This window comes from Ranitomeya variabilis, chromosome 6, assembly GCF_051348905.1.
Source record: "Ranitomeya variabilis isolate aRanVar5 chromosome 6, aRanVar5.hap1, whole genome shotgun sequence".
NCBI classification, from domain to species: Eukaryota; Metazoa; Chordata; class Amphibia; order Anura; family Dendrobatidae; genus Ranitomeya; species Ranitomeya variabilis.
In genome coordinates, this window is record NC_135237.1 from 244,445,705 (window position 1) to 244,467,230 (window position 21,526).

Consider the following 21,526-nt stretch of genomic DNA (forward strand, 5'->3'; position numbering starts at 1 on the left):
CAAAACAGCCCCTGCTCCAATCTCAGAAGCATCAACCTCGACCTGGAAGGGGAGAGAGACATCTGGTTGACATAAGACTGGAGCTGAAGAAAACCGGTGCTTCAGTTCCCAAAAGGCCTCCACGGCCGCAGGAGACCAATTAGTAACATCAGAACCCTTCTTGGTCAAATCCGTCAAAGGTTTAACCACGCTAGAAAAATTAGCGATGAAACGACGGTAAAAGTTAGCAAAACCTAAGAACTTCTGAAGACTCTTAACAGACGTAGGCTGAGTCCAGTCATGAATAGCCTGGACCTTGACTGGGTCCATCTCCACAGCAGAAGGAGAAAAAATAAAACCCAAAAAGGAGACCTTCTGTACTCCGAAGAGGCATTTTGAGCCCTTCACAAATAAAGCATTAGCACGCAGGACCTGAAACACCATCCTGACCTGCTTCACATGGGACTCCCAATCATCAGAAAAGACCAAAATGTAATCCAGATAAACAATCATAAATTTATCCAGATATTCTCGGAAGATGTCATGCATGAAGGACTGAAACACAGAAGGAGCATTAGAGAGTCCAAAAGGCATCACTAAGTACTCAAAATGGCCTTCGGGCGTATTAAATGCTGTTTTCCATTCATCTCCCTGCTTAATGCGCACAAGGTTATACGCACCACGGAGATCTATCTTAGTGAACCAACTGGCCCCCTTAATCCGAGCAAACAAATCAGACAATAGTGGCAAAGGATACTGAAATTTGACTGTGATTTTATTCAGAAGACGATAATCTATACAAGGTCTCAAAGAACCGTCCTTCTTGGCCACAAAAAAAAATCCTGCACCAAGAGGGGAAGAGGATGGGCGAATATGTCCCTTCTCCAAAGACTCCTTTATATAACTCCGCATCGCGGCATGCTCTGGTATAGACAAATTAAAAAGTCGTCCCTTAGGGAATTTACTACCAGGAATTAAATTTATAGCACAGTCACAATCCCTATGAGGGGGCAGGGCACTGGACCTGGGCTCATTAAATACATCCTGGTAGTCAGACAAAAACTCAGGGACCTCAGAAGGAGTGGAAGAAGCAATAGACACCAACGGAGTATCGCCATCAATTCCCTGACAACCCCAACTTGACACAGACATAGCTTTCCAATCCAAAACTGGATTATGAGCCTGCAGCCATGGCAGACCCAAAACGACAACATCATGCAAATTATGCAGAACGAGAAAACGAATCACCTCCTGATGTACGGGAGTCATGCACATGGTCATTTGCATCCAATACTGAGGCTTATTCTCAGCCAATGGCGTAGCATCAATTCCCCTCAGGAATAGGAAATTCCAAAGGCTCCAGGACAAAACCACAGCGCCTGGCAAACGACAAATCCATCAGATTCAGGGCAGCACCCGAATCCACAAAAGCCATAACCGGGTAGGACGACAAAGAACAAATCAAAGTAACAGACAAAATAAATTTAGGCTGTATCGTACCAATGGTGACAGGTTTAGCGATTTCTTTTAAACGTTTAGAGCATGCTGAGATAACATGAGTAGAATCACCACAGTAAAAGCACAACCCATTTTGACGTCTATGACTTTGTCGCTCAATTCTGGTCAGAGTTCGGTCACATTGCATAGACTCAGGTCTCTGTTCAGAAAATACCGTCAAAGGATGAACAGATTTGCGCCGATCAACCTGAATGGCTAAAGCCATAGAATCACTCAGACTTGTAGGGGTGGGAAACCCCACCATAACATTCTTAACGGCCTCAGAAAGACCTTCTCTGAAATTTGCAGCCAGGGCACACTCATTCCATTGAGTAAGCACCGACCATTTCCGAAATTTTTGACAATACACCTCTGCTTCATCCAGACCTTGAGAGATAGCCAGCAACGCTTTTTCTGCCTGATTCTCAAGATTAGGCTCCTCATAAAGCAGTCCAAGAGCCAGAAAAAATGCATCTACATTAAGCAATGCAGGATCTCCTGGCGCCAGAGAGAAGGCCCAATCTTGAGGGTCGCCGCGCAACAAGGAGATAACAATTTTAACTTGCTGAGCGGAATCACCAGAGGAACGAGGTCTCAGAGACAGAAATAACTTACAATTATTTTTAAAATTCTGAAACCTAGATCTATCTCCAGAAAACAACTCAGGAATGGGTATCTTTGGTTCTGACATAGGGCTATGAATAACAAAATCCTGAATACTTTGCACCCGTGCAGTAAGATGATCCACACTAGAAGTCAGAGTCTGAATATTCATGTCTGCAGCTGAGCTCAAAACCACCCAGAGTTCAAGGGAATGAAAGAAACTAAACAGACTGCAGCAAAGGAAAAGCGGGAAAAAAAAAATGTACTCAGGTCTTCTTTTTATCCCACTTCTGCGATGCATTAAACACTTTTTTGGCCTGCTATACTATTATGATCCTTAGTGGTTGAGGATCACGAATTACTCCAGCTAAGTAACAAACATAGGACAAGCTCTAGGGAGGTGGCAAACTGGACTAACCGCAAATCTGAACCTATCCAAATACACTAGAAGTAGCCGGTGAACGTGCCTAAAAAATCCTAGACGTCTCGAGCCAGCCTGAGGAACTAACTACCCCTAGAGAGAAAGAAAGACCTCTCTTCCCTCCAGAGAAATAATCCCCAAAGATATAGAAGCCCCCAACAAATAATAACGGTGAGGTAAGTGGAAGGCACATACACAGGGGTGAAAACAGGTTCAGCAAATGAGGCCCACTAATACTAGATAGCAGAAAATAGTAAGGGTCTGTGCGGTCAGTAAAAAACCCTAACAAAATATCCACACTGAGATTTCAAGAACCCCCGCACCAACTAACGGTGTGGGGGGAGAAACTCAGTCCCCTAGAGCAACCAGCAAGTGAGGAGATCACATCTTAGCAAGCTGGACAAGAAACATGATGAATGCTGATAATCAAAAAATGAACGGACAAAAACTTAGCTTGTCTTGGAGAGGCTGGGAGCAAGGTAATCACAAGGAATCTGAAGAGCTCTGAATACATTGATAGCAGGCAAGGAACTGAGTATCCAGGTGAGTTAAATAGGAAATGAACCAAGGATAACGAACCAGCTGATGCAGCCAACCTGCAGAAGACAACACTACACAGTACCGCTTGTGACCACTAGAGGGAGCCTAAAAATAGAGTTCACAACAGATTCCCTGCCTAATGTTACAATCTCCCAATTTCTGTCCAACCAGATTCCTTGTACCGATAATTGGTCAACCAACGCTGCAAAACAACCCTCCAACTTCCTCCAGAAGAGCCATATTCACCACATCATGTCAAAACTCAAATCAATCGAGAGACAACCACCTGATTGGCTCTGGCTTGAATTTCTGGTTAGATTGAAATTGCCAATTACTAGACTGGTCTCTAAATTATATGCAAACCTCCTCAAGACCCCAAACCAATTTAAACCTCTGTATCTCTCTTCTTGGGAGTCGAAGTTAAAGATTACATTATCCCCCCAAGAAACTCAACAGGTACTTGCTAACTCTCACGGGTTTTCCAGATGTATCTTATTACAAGAGAACGCGTTTAAGATTCTCTCTAGGTGGTATAGAACCCCGGAGCGATTGTTCCACTTAGGGCTAACAGATTCCCCATTGTGTTAGAGATGCTCCTGATCCACAGGGACTTTATTACATATTTTTGAGCTCTGCCCAGGTTTATCACAATTCTGGACTGACATAAATAAATCTTTACACAGTATGGGTCTAATGACGCCAGATCTTACTCCCCAAGATGTATTACTTTCCCTCCCCTCATCTACTTTTAATCCAGGGAAACATGAGCTGCTCCCCATCTTATTGGATGCTGCTAAACACCTGATTTCTACACATTGGAGGCAACCAACTCCTCCAACGCTGAAAGAATGGACTCTTAAGGTTTATGACCTGTACCGCTTAGAAGAACTCTCTAGTTGGGAAACACGCTCCCACGAGAAATTTCAAACCTTCTGGCTTCCCTGGATTAATTTTTCAACCCCCCCACTGGGCTTAGATAATCTTCCCACTGGAACACATCTTTGCCTTTGCCGGAATGCTTTGCTTGACTTTCGGTTCCACTTCTCCCTCCCCCAGACCCTCTGAATGCGATGCCGTGGCCGTGCCCATCATCTTGTCTAGCCATTTTAGCCTGATTGGTCTTCTATATGAGCCTCATATCCTTTCTCAACCCTCAGCAGCAAAAAATTGCTTACTTGACGTCCTACTGTCACATTCCCTAGCCTTTATTTTCTATCTCTGGTAGTCGCTTAAATTTAAGGCTATTTTCTCTAGACCTGAACAAGTTGTTAATGATATTATGCTCACTTGTTTTCTTTCAGCTATGCCTGTATTGATAACATTTGTTCTCAAGCACATTTTAGTCTCTTCTGAATTCAGTGCACATTTGTGATCTGTTTGTGAGTATGTGTATTTTGATATTTGTCTTGTTATTTGTAAATTTAAATAAAAAAAAATAAAAAAATGGCTTCAAAAGATTTGGAAAAAAATGCAAAGTCTTTCATGGAGTTTTATGGGTTGGGTGATATCTCTGCAGAATTAGATTTGTAGAAAAAGAAGGATTTAGCAAAAGACAAATTAAAGTACATTGAAGTGGCTGCACTTTTGGAGGAGGCTAATATTTTTTCCCTGCAACAAGACACGCACTCTTCATTTTAAGTGCCTTCCCGTCCAGCCACAGCTACTGTTGAACAATCTTTCAGTACCTTTTCGAAGGGTAAAGACCTGGCTCAGAAGTACAATGGGAAAGGACAGACTGGGTTGTGTTTGATGAGCGTCCATCGGAAATTCTTTAAGGAAAATCAGGACTGGATTGAAACAAAAGTTTTGAACAAGTTTTCTTCAAACTCAAAAAAAATTAAATTAGTATAAGACATGTAATTAGAATTAAAATCTAAATTGTAATAACTAATAAAGCACTGCTATAATCTATATATATAATCATCTAAGGTCCACTTCCGTCTGTTTGTCTGTCTGTTTCTCTGTCACGGAAATCCCGCTTCGCTGAATGGTCGTGGCCGGCTGGGTGTGACCAATCAGCGACAGGCACAGTCTGGCCGTGAACTGGCCCCTCCCTACTCCCCTCCAGTCAGTGCCCCCTCCATACTCCCCTCCAGTCAGCACCCACATAGCGTTTTAGCAGTCCATTAAATGGACTGCGTTACACCGGGGCATAACACGGTGTAACACAGTCCATTAACGCTGCCATTGCGCTAGCGATGTGCCATCATTCTGTAACGGACCCGGAAACGCTGACTGCAGCATTTCCGGGTCCGTCACCGCTTTTGACAAGTGTGACCAACTTTATACTATTGATGCTACTTATGCAGCATCAATAGTAAAAACATATACTGTAATGTTAAAAATAATAAAAAATAACAAAATCGTGATATTCTCACATTCCGGCATCCATGGCAGCTTTTCCTGCTCCTCACAATGCTCCAGTCCCACCGCTTCGCTGATTGGTCGCAGCCGGCTGGGCGCGACCAATCAGCTACATTGGCGCGGTATTTAAATCACTCTTCACTGATTGGTCGCGCTCGGCCAGCCGTGACCAATCAGCAACATTGGCGAGGGATTTAAACACCACTTCGCTGATTGGTTGTGCCCGGCCATGACCAATCATCAACCGGCGCAGTCCAGTCACGAATTGGCACGGGATTTAAACACCGCTTCACTGATTGGTCACACTTGGCCGACCACGACCAATCAGCGACATTGGCTCGGGATTTAAACACCGTTTCGCTAATTGGCCGCACCCGGCCGGCCATGACCAATCAGTAACAGGGGCTGTCCGGCCATGAATTGGCGTGGGATTTAAAACTCAGCGACTTTTTACTATTGATGCTGCTTATGCAGCATCAATAGTCAAAACATATAATGCTAATAATAATTTTTGAAAAAATCGTGATATTCTCACCTTCCGGCGTCCACGGCAGCTTTTCCTGCTCCATGTGATGCTCCAGTCCCACCACTTTGCCAATTAGTCGCGCCCGTCTGGCCGCGACCAATCAGTGATATTGTCTCGGGATTTAAATCATGCTTCACTGATTGGTCGCGCTCGGCCGGCCGCGACCAATCAGTGACATTGGTACGGGATTTAAGCACTGCTTCGCTGATTGGTGGCACCCAGTCTCGACCAATCAGCGACAGGCGCTGTCCGGCCACGAATTGGCGTGGGACTTAAAACACAGCGACTTTTTACTATTGATGCTGCTTATGCAACATCAATAGCAAAAACATATAATGTTAAAAATAATAATAGGAGGGGAACACAGCTATAGTAGGAATTAAAACTTAACCTTTAATCTATACAAGGTAAAATTATGATAAACGATAACAAACAATGTCACCCCAAAAAAACAAACTATAATGGTATTAAATGATATAACTTATAAAGTAAAACATCACTTATGGGTGATACCAAGATAGAATCTAGGTGAGGCCAGTAATAGTAAATATACTGTCCCACACTATAAAGGTACCTCTGGTTATTAACACAGGCCCATAGGTGCTAGGGAGTGTCAAATAAGGTAACCCTGTATGTATGGGTATTGGCAGGTACCAAAAAATTTTTTTCGGGTGGGAGGGGAATAAGGCAATTGGGATGAAAGTCATGTATGTATCATAAATATAGCAAAGAACAATCTCACCAAATGCCATAGTTCAGGTGGGTGTAGTCCATGATTCGCGAAGTGGAGAGATCCATAAATCAGCGATGTCAGGAGACAATACCCTGTAACTCCCTAAGGGGACTAACCATAAACCTGCAATCCCAGACTCCCGCCCTTACAAGGGCAGTCCACAGCTACCCCTGAACAATATCATGCCCTGCACTCTCCCTGTGTAGAATGTCCCGACGCGTTTCTTTGCAGGCCGATTCATCAGGGGACTTGCCTGCCTGGGAGCTAAAGTGCATAAGTGCTAAAGTGAAGGACAAAGGAACCTGCCACCCTCCATGTTAGACATTCTACACAGGGAGAGTGCAGGGCATGATATTGTTCAAGGGTAGCTGTGGACTGCCCTTGTAAGGGCGGGAGTCTGGGATTGCAGGTTTATGGTTAGTCCCCTTAGGGAGTTACAGGGTATTGTCTCCTGACATCGCTGATTTATGGATCTCTCCACTTCGCGAATCATGGACTACACCCACCTGAACTATGGCATTTGGTGAGATCGTTCTTTGCTATATTTATGATACATACATTACTTTCATCCCAATTGCCTTATTCCCCTCCCACCCGAAAAAATTTTTTTTGGTACCTGCCAATACCCATACATACAGGGTTACCTTATTTGACACTCCCTAGCACCTATGGGCCTGTGTTAATAACCAGAGGTACCTTTATAGTGTGGGACAGTATATTTACTATTACTGGCCTCACCTAGATTCTATCTTGGTATCACCCATAAGTGATGTTTTACTTTATAAGTTATATCATTTAATACCATTATAGTTTGTTTTTTTGGGGTGACATTGTTTGTTATCGTTTATCATAATTTTACCTTGTATAGATTAAAGGTTAAGTTTTAATTCCTACTATAGCTGTGTTCCCATCATAATTGTAGGATCTTGTTGGTTTTTCCAATCAGTATTTAGTTATTATTGCTTTTTTCATAAAAATAATAATAAAAAAAATCATTATATTCTCACCTTCCGGCATCCGCGGCAGCCTTTCCCGCTCCTCGCAACGCTCCAGTCCCAAGAATGCATTGCAGCAGCGACCCGTGATGACGTAGCGGTCTTGCGAGACCGCTACATCATCACGGGTTATTGCTGCAAGGCATTACTGGGAACAGAGCATAACGACGAGCATCGCTGAAGGCCTGGGCTGGATCCGGGGGCAGCCGGAAGGTATATAACTATTTTTTATTTTAATTATTTTTTAACAGCGATATAGTGCCCACATTGCTATATACTACGTGGGCTGTGTTATACACTACGTGGGCTGTGTTACATTCTGCATGGGCTGTGTTATATATTGTGTGGGCTGTGTTATATACTACATCACTGTGCTCTACACTACGTGGGCTGTGCAATATACTACGTGGCTGTGCTATATAATACGTGGCTGTGTTATATACTACGTGGACTGTGCTATATACTGCGTGGGCTGTGCTATATACTATGTGGGCTGTGCTCTATACTACGTGGGCTTTGTTATATACTGCATGGGCTGTGTTATTTACTGTGTGGGCTGTGCTACGTACTACGTGGGCTGTGCTATATACTATGTGGGCTGTGCTATATACTACGTGGGCTGTGCTATATACTACGTGGGCTATGTTATATACTGAGTGTTCTGTGCTATATACTACGTGGCTCTGCATTATACTAAGTGTTATGATCAGGTGACCTTGGAGCCGCATGAGAGACTTTCTCAGGAGTAGGTGGTACCTGTACTGACTGCAAACCCTAAACTAACACCACAACTAGAAGTAGCTGTGGGATGTACCTAACACGTCCTAGACACCTCGACACAGCCGGAGGACTAAATACCCCTATAGATGGAAATGGGAATTCTATCTTGCCTCAGAGCAGAACCCCAAAGGATAGGCAGCCCCCCACAAATATTGACTGTGAGTATAAGAGGAAAAACACACGCAGGCAGAAAAACAGGATTTAGCAAAAGAGGCACTTCTAGCTAAATAGAGAAGGATAGGACAGAATTCTAAGCGGTCAGTATTAAAATCCTAAAAATTTCCACAGCAGATAATACAAATATACTACATCTAACTAAAGACATAGAAAGTATATCTGCATCTCCTGAGAATCCAGCATGACTGAAAAATCCAAACAAAGTCTAAGCTGGACAAAAACACAATGAATTGCACTGTATTGAAAAGCACACTGTAAGTGTGCACAGAGAAAAAAAACAGACACTTATCTTAGCTGAATTGGCAGCAGGGCATGAGGAGCCAGAGAGAGATGCAATCCCTCCAAGTACAATGGACAACTGGCATTGACTCATGGATCCTGCACACCTAAATACCTAATAGAGCTGCAATCAGCAGAAACACCTGCCCTGGATTACAACCCCAAGACAACTGCACTACCACCAACAACCACCGGAGGGAGCCCAAGAGCAGAATTCACAACAACTAAGTGGCTGTGCTATATACTACGTGCCTGTGCTATATACTACGTGGCTGTGCAATATACTACGTGGCTGTGCTATATACTACATGGCTGTGTTATATACTGCGTGGGCTGTGCTATCTACTGTGTGCCTGTGCTATATACTGTGTGGCTGTGCTATATACTTCGTGGCTATATACTACGCAGCTGTGCTATATACTAAGTGGCTATGCTACATACTACGTGGCTGATATATACTACGTGGCAACTATATACTACGTGGCTGTGCTATAAACTATGTGGCTGTGTTATATACTACATAGCTGTGCTATATACTACGTGCCTGTGCTATATACTATGTGGCTGTGCTATATACTACGTGGCTGTGCTATATACAACGTGGCTGTGTTACATACTATGTAGCTGTGCTATACACTACGTGCCTGTGCTATGTACTATGTGGGTGTGCTATATACTACGTGGCTTTGCTATATACTACGTGGACTGTGCTATATACTGCGTGGGCTGTGCTATATACTATGTGGGCTGTGCTCTATACTACGTGGGCTTTGTTATATACTGCATGGGCTGTGTTATTTACTGTGTTGGCTGTGCTATGTACTAAGTGGGCTGTGCTATATACTACGTGGGCTGTGCTATATACTACGTGGGCTGTGTTATATACTGAGTGTGCTGTGCTATATACTATGTGGCTCTGCAATATACTAAGTGGCTGTGCTATATACTATGTGGCTGTGTTATATACTACGCATCTGTGCTATATACTATGTGCCTGTGCTATATACTACATGGCTGTGCAATATACTACGTGGCTGTGCTATATACTACATGGCTGTGTTATATACTGTGTGGGCTGTGCTATATACTGTGTGCCTGTGCTATATACTGTGTGGCTGTGCTATATACTACGTGGCTATATACTACGCAGCTGTGCTATATACTGCGTGCCTGTGCTATATACTAAGTGGCTATGCTACATACTATGTTGCTGATATATACAACGTGGCAACTATATACTACGTGGCTGTGCTGTATGCTACGTGGCTGTGCTATATACTATGTGGCTGTGTTATATACTACATGGCTGTGCTGTATACTACGTGGGCTGTGCTATATACTACGTGACTTGTTATATACTACGTGGGCTGTGCTATATACTACATGGGCTGTGTAATATACTATGTGGGCTGTGCTATACGCTACTTGGCTGTGCTATATTTCTCTGCTGTATCTGTGCATTATGAATCGTGCTATGTGTTAAAGAGGGGAGCCCACTGAGACTCTTTCGCCCGGGGCCCTCAAAAACTTGGAGCCGGCCCTGGCTTCACGGATTGGTCACGCCCGGCCGCGAACAATCAGAGACAGATGCAGTCCACCCACGAATTGGTGCTGAATTTGAACTACGCTTCGCCAATTGGTCGCGGCCGGCCGAATCCTGTGTATAAATTGCATTATTCTGAAAACTTCATAAATAAACTACATACATATTCTAGAATACCTGATGCATTAGAATCGGGCCACCTTCTAGTATATATATGTTGTAGGGATTCACTCGCTCAGATGCGTAGGATGAAACAGGAGGCACATTCTCTTCAGTGTTCATGTAGGTTTATTCACTCCATAAACCATTTAAGTCAGCAAAATAAAGGTAAAGTCTTACAAATATCCTTTGGCTCAGGCATAGGGAAACAAATGTCCGTTCCTTCAGGCTCAGTCCTGAAGCCTTAACACACTGTGGAGGCTTGCCCCTCCACACACACAGACTCCTGTCTGTATTGTTTGCCCTGGACACATGGAAATCTGTCCACCATGACAGACTCCCACACTCACTGCATGTGTTACACACACCTCCATTATGTAGCCTGAAACCACACCCAGGAACCCATCACATGATTAGACATAGGTCCTGAAACAAACATAGATAGGCATGGTTATGCCCCTTACCCAGGGGTGAGGTATATGGGTAGCCAGACCCTCCCATCTCTCATAGCTACCCGTAACCCGGACCCAAATATACCAAACAATGCCTTATTGCTTTATGTGCATTACAGAAAACATTCCGGGTTACATCACAGCGACAAGCCTTCTCTGTGATACATACCTCCCGTCGACTATACAACCTTTAGCCACGCTACAATATATATATTTTTTTTGTGTGTGTGTGAAATTAGTAAAACCCTTTATAAAGTCTTTATAAAGTGGGCTTTTTCAGTATCATATTAACCTGCAGAGTAAAGTTAACATGTCAATTAAATTGAATAGTGAACAGTGTTTAACTACTTCTGGATGGCCCTTAGATTATAAATAGTGATGGGCGAGCACTAAAATGCTCAGGTGCTCGTTGCTCGGCTCTCGAGCAAATTGGAATACTCGGGTACACGATCCGAGCAAGGAGCCCAAAGTCTATGGGATACCCCAGTATTTTTACCGCGATCCCCCCCGAGGGTCCTTTAAAGGTCTAAAAACATCTGAAAATGATGGAAACACTGTTCAAATGACAATGGAACATAATGGGGATCACGCCTGGAAGCATTTTTGTCTCCTAGGTCACATCTGTAAGCAACGTTGTCAGAGTTTCACGCCATTTTGACAGGTGCACCAAAAAACATACAAAAACAAAACCAAAATGGATTTTGCTGGAAAACATGTTAAGGTACATCTTTTCCAGGGTAATGACTTGTATATAAGGCAAAATAATTAACCCCAGACCAAAATGTTCCTCCACCACTTGGGATATCTTCACAAGCAGTGTTTTTGATGCGTTTTTCTACTTTAACATTGCTTTCAACCAATACAAATGCATTCACTGGGAAATGTTATTGTAACATTTAGCAACTCTAGCTGCCCTAGCAAACCCTAGGGCTTCCTGAAAAAATGTTGCATTGAATGCAAGACCTGCCCTGCTATCAAGTCATATGCACCCCAAGAATCCTTTGAACCCAGGTACTGGATGGCCACAGGAAAACCCACCTCACATAATTCAGTTGGTCCTGCCATACTGTTTTCTTATGTATTAACTACAAGGCCTGCCCTGCTACCAAGTCACATGCACATCAATAAGGCTTTGAACCCAGGTACTGGATGGCAACAGGAAAACCCACTTCACATTATTCAGTTGGTCCAGCCATACTGTTTCCTTATGCATTGAATGCAAGGGCCACCTTGGCCCAAATTTGCACGCAACACAATCCCCCCTTGGAAGAAACATGGAGGAGGGCCTCATAAAAACTCTCCCATTACAAAGGAGCGGGTCTCCTAGACTCGTAATGCACATACACTAAGTGCATGGGCTGACAAACATTTCTCCATGGGGGTACATTTTTAAAAAATATTTTATGGGGATCATAGACACCCTTGTCCAAAAATTGACTGGCTGTAGCAGAAAGGAACATGTTAACCCTGGTGATCTAGTGGCAGAGAATCATGAGACATTGAGGAAGGCCTTATTAAAAACTAGGCCCAATTTAAAGGAGAAGGGTCTCCTAGACTTCTAATGCCCATACACTAAGTGCATGGGCTGACAAACATTTTCACATAGGGGGTACATTTTTTAAAAACATTTTATGGGCATCATAGACACCCTTGCCAAAAATTGGACTGGCTGTAGCGCAAAGGAACATTTTAACCCTGGTGATCTAGTGGCGGAGAATGATGAGACGTTGAGGAAGGCCTTATTAAAAACTAGGCCCAATGTAAAGGAGCGGGTCTCCTAGACTTGTAATGCCCATAAACTAAGTGCATGGGCTGACCATTTCCCCATCGGGGGTAAATTTTTTAAAAATATTTTAAGTGCATCATAGACACACTTGCTAAAAATCGGACTGGCTGTAGCAAAAAGGAATATGTTAAAGGGAACCTATCACCCTGTTTTTTAAAGATTAGATAAAAATAGTGTGAAATAGGGGCAGAGCTGGGCTTTACATTAGTGCCTTTTTGGTGCCTTTACACCCCCGTTAGGCTGCCGAAATACCTTAGTGAAGTGGCCGTTTTGTCCTGTCACTCAAGCTGGTCAGGTCGGATGGGCGTGGTCACAGCGCTGTTTGTCCCCCAGGATCCTGCTCATCATTACGTTGGTGGCGTAGTGGTGTGCGCATGTCCAGCAGATGAATCCACTGCCCAGGAGATGAATAACGGCGCGGTCTTCGCTATTCAGCCGTTTACCGGTGGGCGCGGCCATCTTTCCTGTGGCCGCGCCTGCGCAGATGGAGCGCTCTGCTGCCCGGGGCTTCAGGAAAATGGCCGCGGGATTCCGCTGCAGCAAGTACAGGACCTTGCTAGAAGGACCAATGAGAGGCTGCCACAGAGCCTGAGCACCTTCAGGACCTTCCTGGAGAACCAATGGGTTTTGCTGCAGTATCTAAGCATGTGACCCTCGATCTCCAATGAGAGATCTTACCCTGGGCATGCTCAGAAGGGGAAAAACAGGACTTAGTCCCAAAAGCGTCTGCTCGCCGCTGCCCAGCACTGGCTTCAATGGCAGAAGGGGGAAAAGCATCAGTAACCCTTTGCACAGTCAGACTGAGTGAGACGCTGGGACCGACGTCTCCACTGAGCAGGCTCCACTGTGGCAGGAGAAGAATGGGAGACCGCAGCGGAGATGGCCCGAGATTCCCCCTGTGCAGAGGCGGGAACTCAACCCGTTACATTACCCCCCCTCCTAGGGCCCCCGCTCCTTGGACCTCGCTACACTCGAAGGCAGCAATGAGCTGTGGAGCCCGAATGTGCTCAGCAGGCTCCCAGGACCTGTCCTCAGGACCATAACCCTTCCAGTCCACCAAATAAAATTTTTTGCCACGTACCACCTTGCACCCCAAAATAGCATTCACCTCGTAATCGTCCGTAGACGAACCCAATGCCCTGGCAGATGACACAACGGAGCGAGAGAGGGCATCAGCACAAATGTTCTTCTCCCCAGCGAGATAATGGAGGGTGAAGTGGAACTGGGAGAAGAACAAGGACCATCTGGCCTCATGAGAATTTAGCCGCTGGGCTGTTTGTAAATATACCAAATTTTTGTGGTCCGTGATGACTTGAGAGGGAATGCGAACCCCCTCCAAAAGATGTCTCCACTCCGAGAAAGCCAACTTCATTGCTAGCAACTCCCTGTCCCCGATGGAATAATTCCTCTCTGCTGGTGAGAAGGTCTTGGAGAAGAAGAAGCAAGGATGCTTCCGTCCTTGAGCATCCTTTTGGAAGAGGACTGCTCCTGCACCAACGGATGAGGCATCCACCTCCATTATAAACGGGTCTTAATAGAAGAGAAGGCCCTGGAGACCTCTTCAGACCACAATTTGGGATTGGCTCTTTTCTTGGTGAGGGCTACCAAGGGAGCTACCAAAGGTGAGAAGTGGGGAATTAACTGGTGATAGTAATTAATGAACCCCAGAAAGCGCTGCACCGCTTTAAGAGAATGGGGTTCTTGCTAGTCCATCACAGCCTGTAGTTTGGCAGGATCCATAGCCAATCCCTGGGCAGAGATGATATAGCCCAGGAAAGGTAAAGACTCCTGCTCAAACATACACTTCTCCAACTTGGCATAGAGGGAATTTGCCCGTAAGAGGTCGAAGACTCTGCCAACATCTCTCCGGTGGGAGTCAATATCTGGAGAGAAGATGAGAATATCATCCAGATAGACTACGACCGAGGTGGAGAGCATATCCCGGAAGATCTCATTGACAAAGTCTTGGAAAACAGCTGGGGCATTACAGAGCCCAAAGGGCATCACCAGATACTCATAGTGCCCATCCCTGGTATTAAACGCCGTCTTCCATTCGTTTCCTCACGGATGCGAATCAGGTTATAAGCACCCCGCAGATCTAATTTGGTAAATACCCTTGCTCCCCGTAGCCTATCAAAGAGCTCCAAAATCAGGGGCAGTGGGTACTTATTCTTAACGGTGATGGCGTTAAGACCCCTGTAATCTATGCAAGGACGTAATTCTCCGTTCTTCTTCTGCACAAAGAAAAACCCCACCCCTGCAGGTGACACTGACTTCCTAATGAACCCTCTTGCCAAATTCTCCTGGATGTATTGGGACATTGCCACCATTTCCGGGAGAGAGAGGGGATAGACCCGTCCCCGAGGAGGTTCTGCTCCAGGCAAGAGATCAATAAGACAGTCATAGGGACGATGAGGCGGAAGGGTCTCCGCAGCCTTTTTGGAGAAGACGTCTGCATAGGACCAATAGCATTTGGGAGGGGAAGAAAGATATGCAGGTATCTCGGTGGTGGAAACCTAAACGCACTCTCTCACACATCTGCCCTTACATGATTCACTCCAACTCAATATCTTCCCAGAGGTCCACTCAATATGTGGGGAGTGGAAACGGAGCCAGGGTATTCCCAGCAGAATCTCGTCCATTCCCTCGGGAAGGACAAGAAGGGAAATAATCTCCTGGTGTGAAGGGGACATGGATAACATGAAAAGGACAGTCTGATGTGTGATTTGTGAAGGAAGTGTTGACCCATTCACTACTCTAACAGTCACCGGTTTGGCAAGCATCACCAGAGGAATTGCATGGCGCAATCTCGCCTCACCCCTTAAGCCTGTCTCCTGTCTCCATTAGGTATCTGGGCTCATAGTATACCATTGTTCAGAGTTCATGCCGTTCCTTTGGAATATTTTTTCCTCTTTTTACTCCCCCCATTTTTTCTTACATCTTGGCACCCATTGGGTTATTATTTGATTGTAGGGGAGTATCAGTGTATGCCTATTTGAGGCTTTCGGGCACATGCTTGTAGCCCGCATCTATATGCCTAACTTGTTATTGCTATTATCTTGGCTAAACAGCATGCTGATATAACATTTTATATTGTTACATACCACACACTGTACTGCAGTAATTTTATTGCTAGATTATCTGTCAGTACAAGACTACAGGTTTATGTATGCATTTGTTTCGGCCTTCATATATTCATGTATGTCATACTTGAGGATTTCTAGCACATGCTTGTAGCCCGCATGTATACATCTATCTTGGTACTGCCATCATCTTGGCTAAACAGCGTGCTGATATAACACTTTATACTGTTATATACCAAACACTGAATTGCAGTAATTTTATTTCTAGATTATCTGTCAGTGCACGACTACAGGTTTACGTATGCATTTGTTTCGGCCTTTATATATTCATGCATGTCATATTGGACCGTTACATGTTTAGACAGGATACATTTGGTACATATATAGCACTTGATCCATGCAGTGTTGTTATTTCATGATATTTGTGCTTAGGGGTGGTGATTCATGGTTCTGTATTCAGACCTTTTTAAATGGTTTTATATGTTTGTCATGTTCTTTGAGGTGTAATTAATTTTTTTTTTATATTTTCACATATCTTATGGGTGTGCATACCATTATTGGTCGAGTCTTTTTTCTTTTGTGTTCATAGTATTCCATTTACTGACCAGGTTTTGCACCCCATATCCATTTTGTTGTGCAGGGGTGCACCACTTATATCAATTATCCCGAGCAAAAGCAGAGGACATGAAATTCCCCTCGGCTCCAGAATCCACACAAAGCTCGACTGTTAGGCCGGCGTCACACTCAGCGTATGTAAATACGGTCCGTTTATTACGGCCGTAATACGCAGAAATGTTCCCAAAATAGTGATCCGTATGGAGCCTGGTAAAAGTTCCCACGCTCAAGTTCATATGAGGACATCCAGCAGAGGGCGCCTCACTGCAACTCAATTTAACTACAGGTCATTCCCCTGCAATCCATTCATTCCCGGGGGTTTTACAGCCACGAGCACTGCTTTAGCACAGCTCCTGGCTGTAAAATGATTTAACCCCTTCAGATGGATTTACTTCGTGGGACTTGACCTGAGGGATGGAAGGTATGAGATATTGTTGTTTTTTTATTTTTCCTTTGTTACAGAACGAGGGTCTTCAGGTGGGTTACCAGTATAATAAAATATTACAACAACCTGTGTCTTTATTTCATTAAAATACTTTTAAATAATGTGTGTGTGTTTTATTAACCATTTCGTACTATTGGATTAATAATGGATAGGTGTCATAATTGACGCCTCTCCATTATTAATCTGGCTTAATGTCACCTTACAATAGCAAGGTGACATTAACCCTTCATTACCCCATATCCCACCGCTACACGGGAATGGGAAGAGAGAGGCCAAGTGCCAGAATAGGCGCATCTTCCAGATGTGCCTTTTCTGGGGTGGCTGGGGGCAGATGTTTTTAGCCAGGGGGGCCAATAACCATAGACCCTCTCTAGGCTATTAATATCTGCCCTCAGTCACTGGCTTTACCACTCTGGCGGGGAAAAATTGCGCGGGAGCCCACGCCAATTTTTTCCGCGATTTAACCCTTTATTTTACAAGCTACAGCGCCCAAATTTTGCACATACACACTACTAACATTAGTAGTGTGGAATATGCAAAAAAAAGGGATATGAGATGGTTTACTGTATGTAAACCATGTCTCATATCATGTCGGGTTTGTGAAGGAGAAATAAAAAGCCGGCAATTGAATTACCGGCTTTTCTATAGAACACCGCTGCGTATTTCTCGCAAGTCACACTGCTGGTCCATTTGTAATCCGTATTTTTCTCACCCCCATAGACTTTCATTGGTGATTTTTTTGCGCAATACGGTGACAAACGCAGAATGCTGCTATTTTGTACGGCCGTAGAAGACCGTATAATACGGATCCGTAAAATACGGCTGATAGGAGCTTGTTGTGAATTTGGATTCTGGGCTCCCCCGGTGGCCGCTTGTGGAATTGGACTTGTCATCCTCTTTCCTGTTTCACCTGGTTCCATCAGTAGTGGGTGTCGCTATTTAAGCTCATTTCTCTGGTGGTTTCTTGCCGGTCAACAATGTTATCTGATGCCTCTCAGTGCTTGTTCCTGCTTCTAGACAACTACTAGTTAAGTTGGACTTTTGTCCATGTTTTGTTTTGCCTATTTGTTCCAGTTCACAGCTGAAGTTTGGTTACTGTGTCTGGAAAGCTCTCGTTGATCAGGGATTGCTACTCTGGCGTTATGAGTTAATGCCAGAGTTTAAGGTAATCTCTGGATGGTGTTTTGTTAGTGTTTTTCTGCTGACCATGAAAGTATACTATCTGTCTTCTGCTATCTAGTAAGCGGACCTCAAATTTGCTAAGACTATTTTCCTGCTGCGTTTGTTGTTTCATCTGAACTCACCGTCATTATATGTGGGGGGCTACTGTCTTCTTTGGAATATTTCTCTAGAGGTGAGCCAGGTCTTATATTTCCCTCTGCTAGCTATTTAGGTCTTAGGCCAGAGCTGGGCATCTAGCGATAAATAGGAAATGCTACCTGGCTATTTCTAGTTGCGCGGCAGGCTTAGTTCATGGTCAGTATAGTTCCATCTTCCGAGAGCTTGTCCCTCTATAGGCTTGCTATGATCTCTGCTTGCAGAGATCATGACAGTTTGACCGGCCAATAAAGTGTTAAAGACCCAGGTTGAGAAAGGAGAGTTATAAGAAGTCTGCTGGAATTTTTTTTTTTTTTTTTTTTTTTCTCCTCCAGTCTGCCTTGCTGCAGTCTTTTTTCTCTCTCTCCTCCTAATCTCTGTATGCTCTGTGTGCACCTGACAATAATGGATCTCCAGAGTGTAACTGCGGGTTTGAATAATCTCATCACGAAAGTACAAAATTTACAAGATTTTGTGGTACATGCTCCGGTATCTGAACCGAGAATTCCTTTGCCGGAGTTCTTTACAGGGAATAGAGCTAGCTTCCAGAATTTCCGAAATAATTGTAAGCTTTATTTGTCCCTGAAGTCTCGTTCAGCTGGAGACCCTGCTCAGCAGGTTAGGATTGTGATTTCCTTGCTCAGGGGTGACCCTCAAGATTGGGCCTTCTCATTGCCAGCAGGGGATCCTGCGTTACGCGATGTGGATGCGTTTTTTCTGGCCTTGGGCTTGCTTTATGAGGAACCTCATTTGGAACTTCAGGCAGAAAAAACTTTGATGGCACTATCTCAGGGGCAAGACGAAGCTGAAGTTTTCTGCCAAAAATTCCGTAAATGGTCTGTGCTTACTCAGTGGAATGAGTGCGCCTTGGCGGCAACTTTCAGAGAAGGTCTCTCTGATGCCGTTAAGGATGTTATGGTGGGGTTCCCTTTGCCTGCAGGTCTGAATGAGTCCATGACAATGGCTATTCAGATTGATAGGCGTCTGCGGGAGCGCAAACCGGTGCACCATCTGGCGGTGTCTATGGAAAAGACGCCAGAAAGTATGCAGTGTGATAGAATTCTGTCCAGGAGCGAGCGACAGAATTTTAGACGGAAGAATGGATTGTGTTTCTATTGTGGGGATTCTACTCATGTTATATCAGCATGCTCTAGGCGTACAAAGAAGCTTGATAAGTCTGTTTCCATTGGCACCATTCAGTCTAAGTTTATTTTGTCTGTAACCCTGATTTGCTCTTTGTCATCCATTGCCACGGACGCCTATGTTGACTCTGGCGCCGCTCTGAGTCTTATGGATTGGTCCTTTGCCAATCGTTGTGGTTTTGATTTAGAGCCTTTGGAGACTCTTATTCCTCTGAAGGGGATTGACTCCACCCCATTGGCTAATAATAAACCACAATACTGGACACAAGTAACCATGCGTATCAATCCGGATCACCAGGAGATTATTCGTTTCCTGGTGCTGTATAATTTACATGACGATTTGGTACTGGGATTGCCATGGTTGCAGTCTCACAACCCAGTCTTGGACTGGAGAGCAATGTCTGTGTTGAGCTGGGGATGTAAGGGTATTCATGGGGACGTACCTTTGGTTTCTATTTCGTCGTCCATTCCCTCTGAAGTCCCTGAGTTCCTCTCTGATTATCAAGACGTCTTTGACGAACCCAAGCTTGGGTCGTTACCTCCGCACCGTGAGTGCGATTGTGCCATAGATTTGATACCGGGTTGTAAATATCCAAAGGGTCGTTTGTTTAATTTGTCTGTGCCGGAACATGCTGCTATGCGGGAATATATAAAGGAGTCTTTGGAAAAGGGACATATTCGTCCATCTTCTTCTCCCTTGGGAGCTGGGTTTTTCTTTGTCTCAAAAAAAGACGGCTCTTTGAGACCATGTATTGATTATCGGCTTCTGAATAAGATCACTGTTAAGTATCAATACCCATTGCCATTGCTTACTGATTTGTTTGCTCGTATAGAGGGTGCTAAGTGGTTCTCTAAAATTGATCTTCGTGGGGCGTATAATTTGGTGCGGATCAGGCAGGGGGATGAGTGGAAGACCGCATTTAATACGCCCGAGGGCCACTTTGAGTATTTGGTCATGCCTTTTGGTCTTTCTAATGCCCCTTCAGTTTTCCAGTCTTTTATGCATGATATTTTCCGCGATTTTCTGGATAAATTTATGATAATATATCTGGATGATATTCTGATTTTTTCTGATGACTGGGACTCTCATGTCCAGCAGGTCAGGAGAGTTTTTCAGGTTCTGCGGTCTAATTCTTTATGTGTGAAGGGGTCTAAGTGCGTTTTTGGGGTCCAGAAAATTTCCTTTTTGGGGTATATTTTTTCTCCCTCTTCCATTGAGATGGATCCCGTCAAGGTGCAAGCTATTTGTGACTGGACTCAGCCCTCCTCTCTTAAGGGTCTTCAGAGATTTTTGGGCTTTGCCAACTTTTACCGCCGATTTATTGCTGGTTTTTCGGATGTCGTTAAACCACTGACTGATTTGACCAGACAAGGCGCTGATGTTGCTAATTGGTCCCCTCATGCTGTAGAGGCCTTTCAGGAGCTTAAGCGCCGTTTTGCCTCTGCCCCTGTGTTGCGTCAGCCTGATGTGAATCTGCCTTTTCAGGTTGAGGTTGACGCTTCGGAGATCGGAGCTGGGGCAGTGTTGTCGCAGAAAGGTTCCGACTGCTCCGTCATTAGGCCTTGTGCCTTCTTTTCTCGCAAATTTTCGCCCGCAGAGCGGAATTATGATGTTGGGAATCGGGAGCTTTTGGCCATGAAGTGGGCGTTTGAGGAGTGGCGCCATTGGCTCGAGGGGGCTAGGCATCAGGTGGTGGTATTGACTGACCACAAAAATTTGATTTATCTTGAGACTGCCAGACGCCTGAATCCTAGACAGGCGCGCTGGTCTTTATTTTTTTCTCGCTTTAATTTTGTGGTGTCATACCTACCGGGTTCTAAGAATGTTAAGGCAGATGCCCTTTCTAGGAGTTTTGACCCGGATTCTCCTGGTAATTCTGAACCCACAGGTATCCTTAGGGAGGGAGTAATTTTGTCGGCCGTTTCTCCTGATCTGCGGCGGTCCTTGCAAGAGTTTCAGGCGGATAGACCGGATCGTTGTCCGCCTGATAGACTGTTTGTTCCGGATGATTGGACCAGCAGAGTCATCTCTGAGGTACATTCTTCTGCATTGGCAGGTCATCCCGGAATTTTTGGTACCAGGGATTTGG

General features: G+C 44.5%; 1 protein-coding gene across 6 annotated transcripts in view; it reads right to left on the reverse strand.

Moving 5' to 3' along the window:
• The window catches only part of LOC143782270 (poly(rC)-binding protein 3-like), a 2,306,623-nt gene that overhangs the window by 661,457 nt on the left and 1,623,640 nt on the right, over positions 1–21,526 (reverse strand). The gene's annotated exons all lie outside the window — the stretch shown is intronic.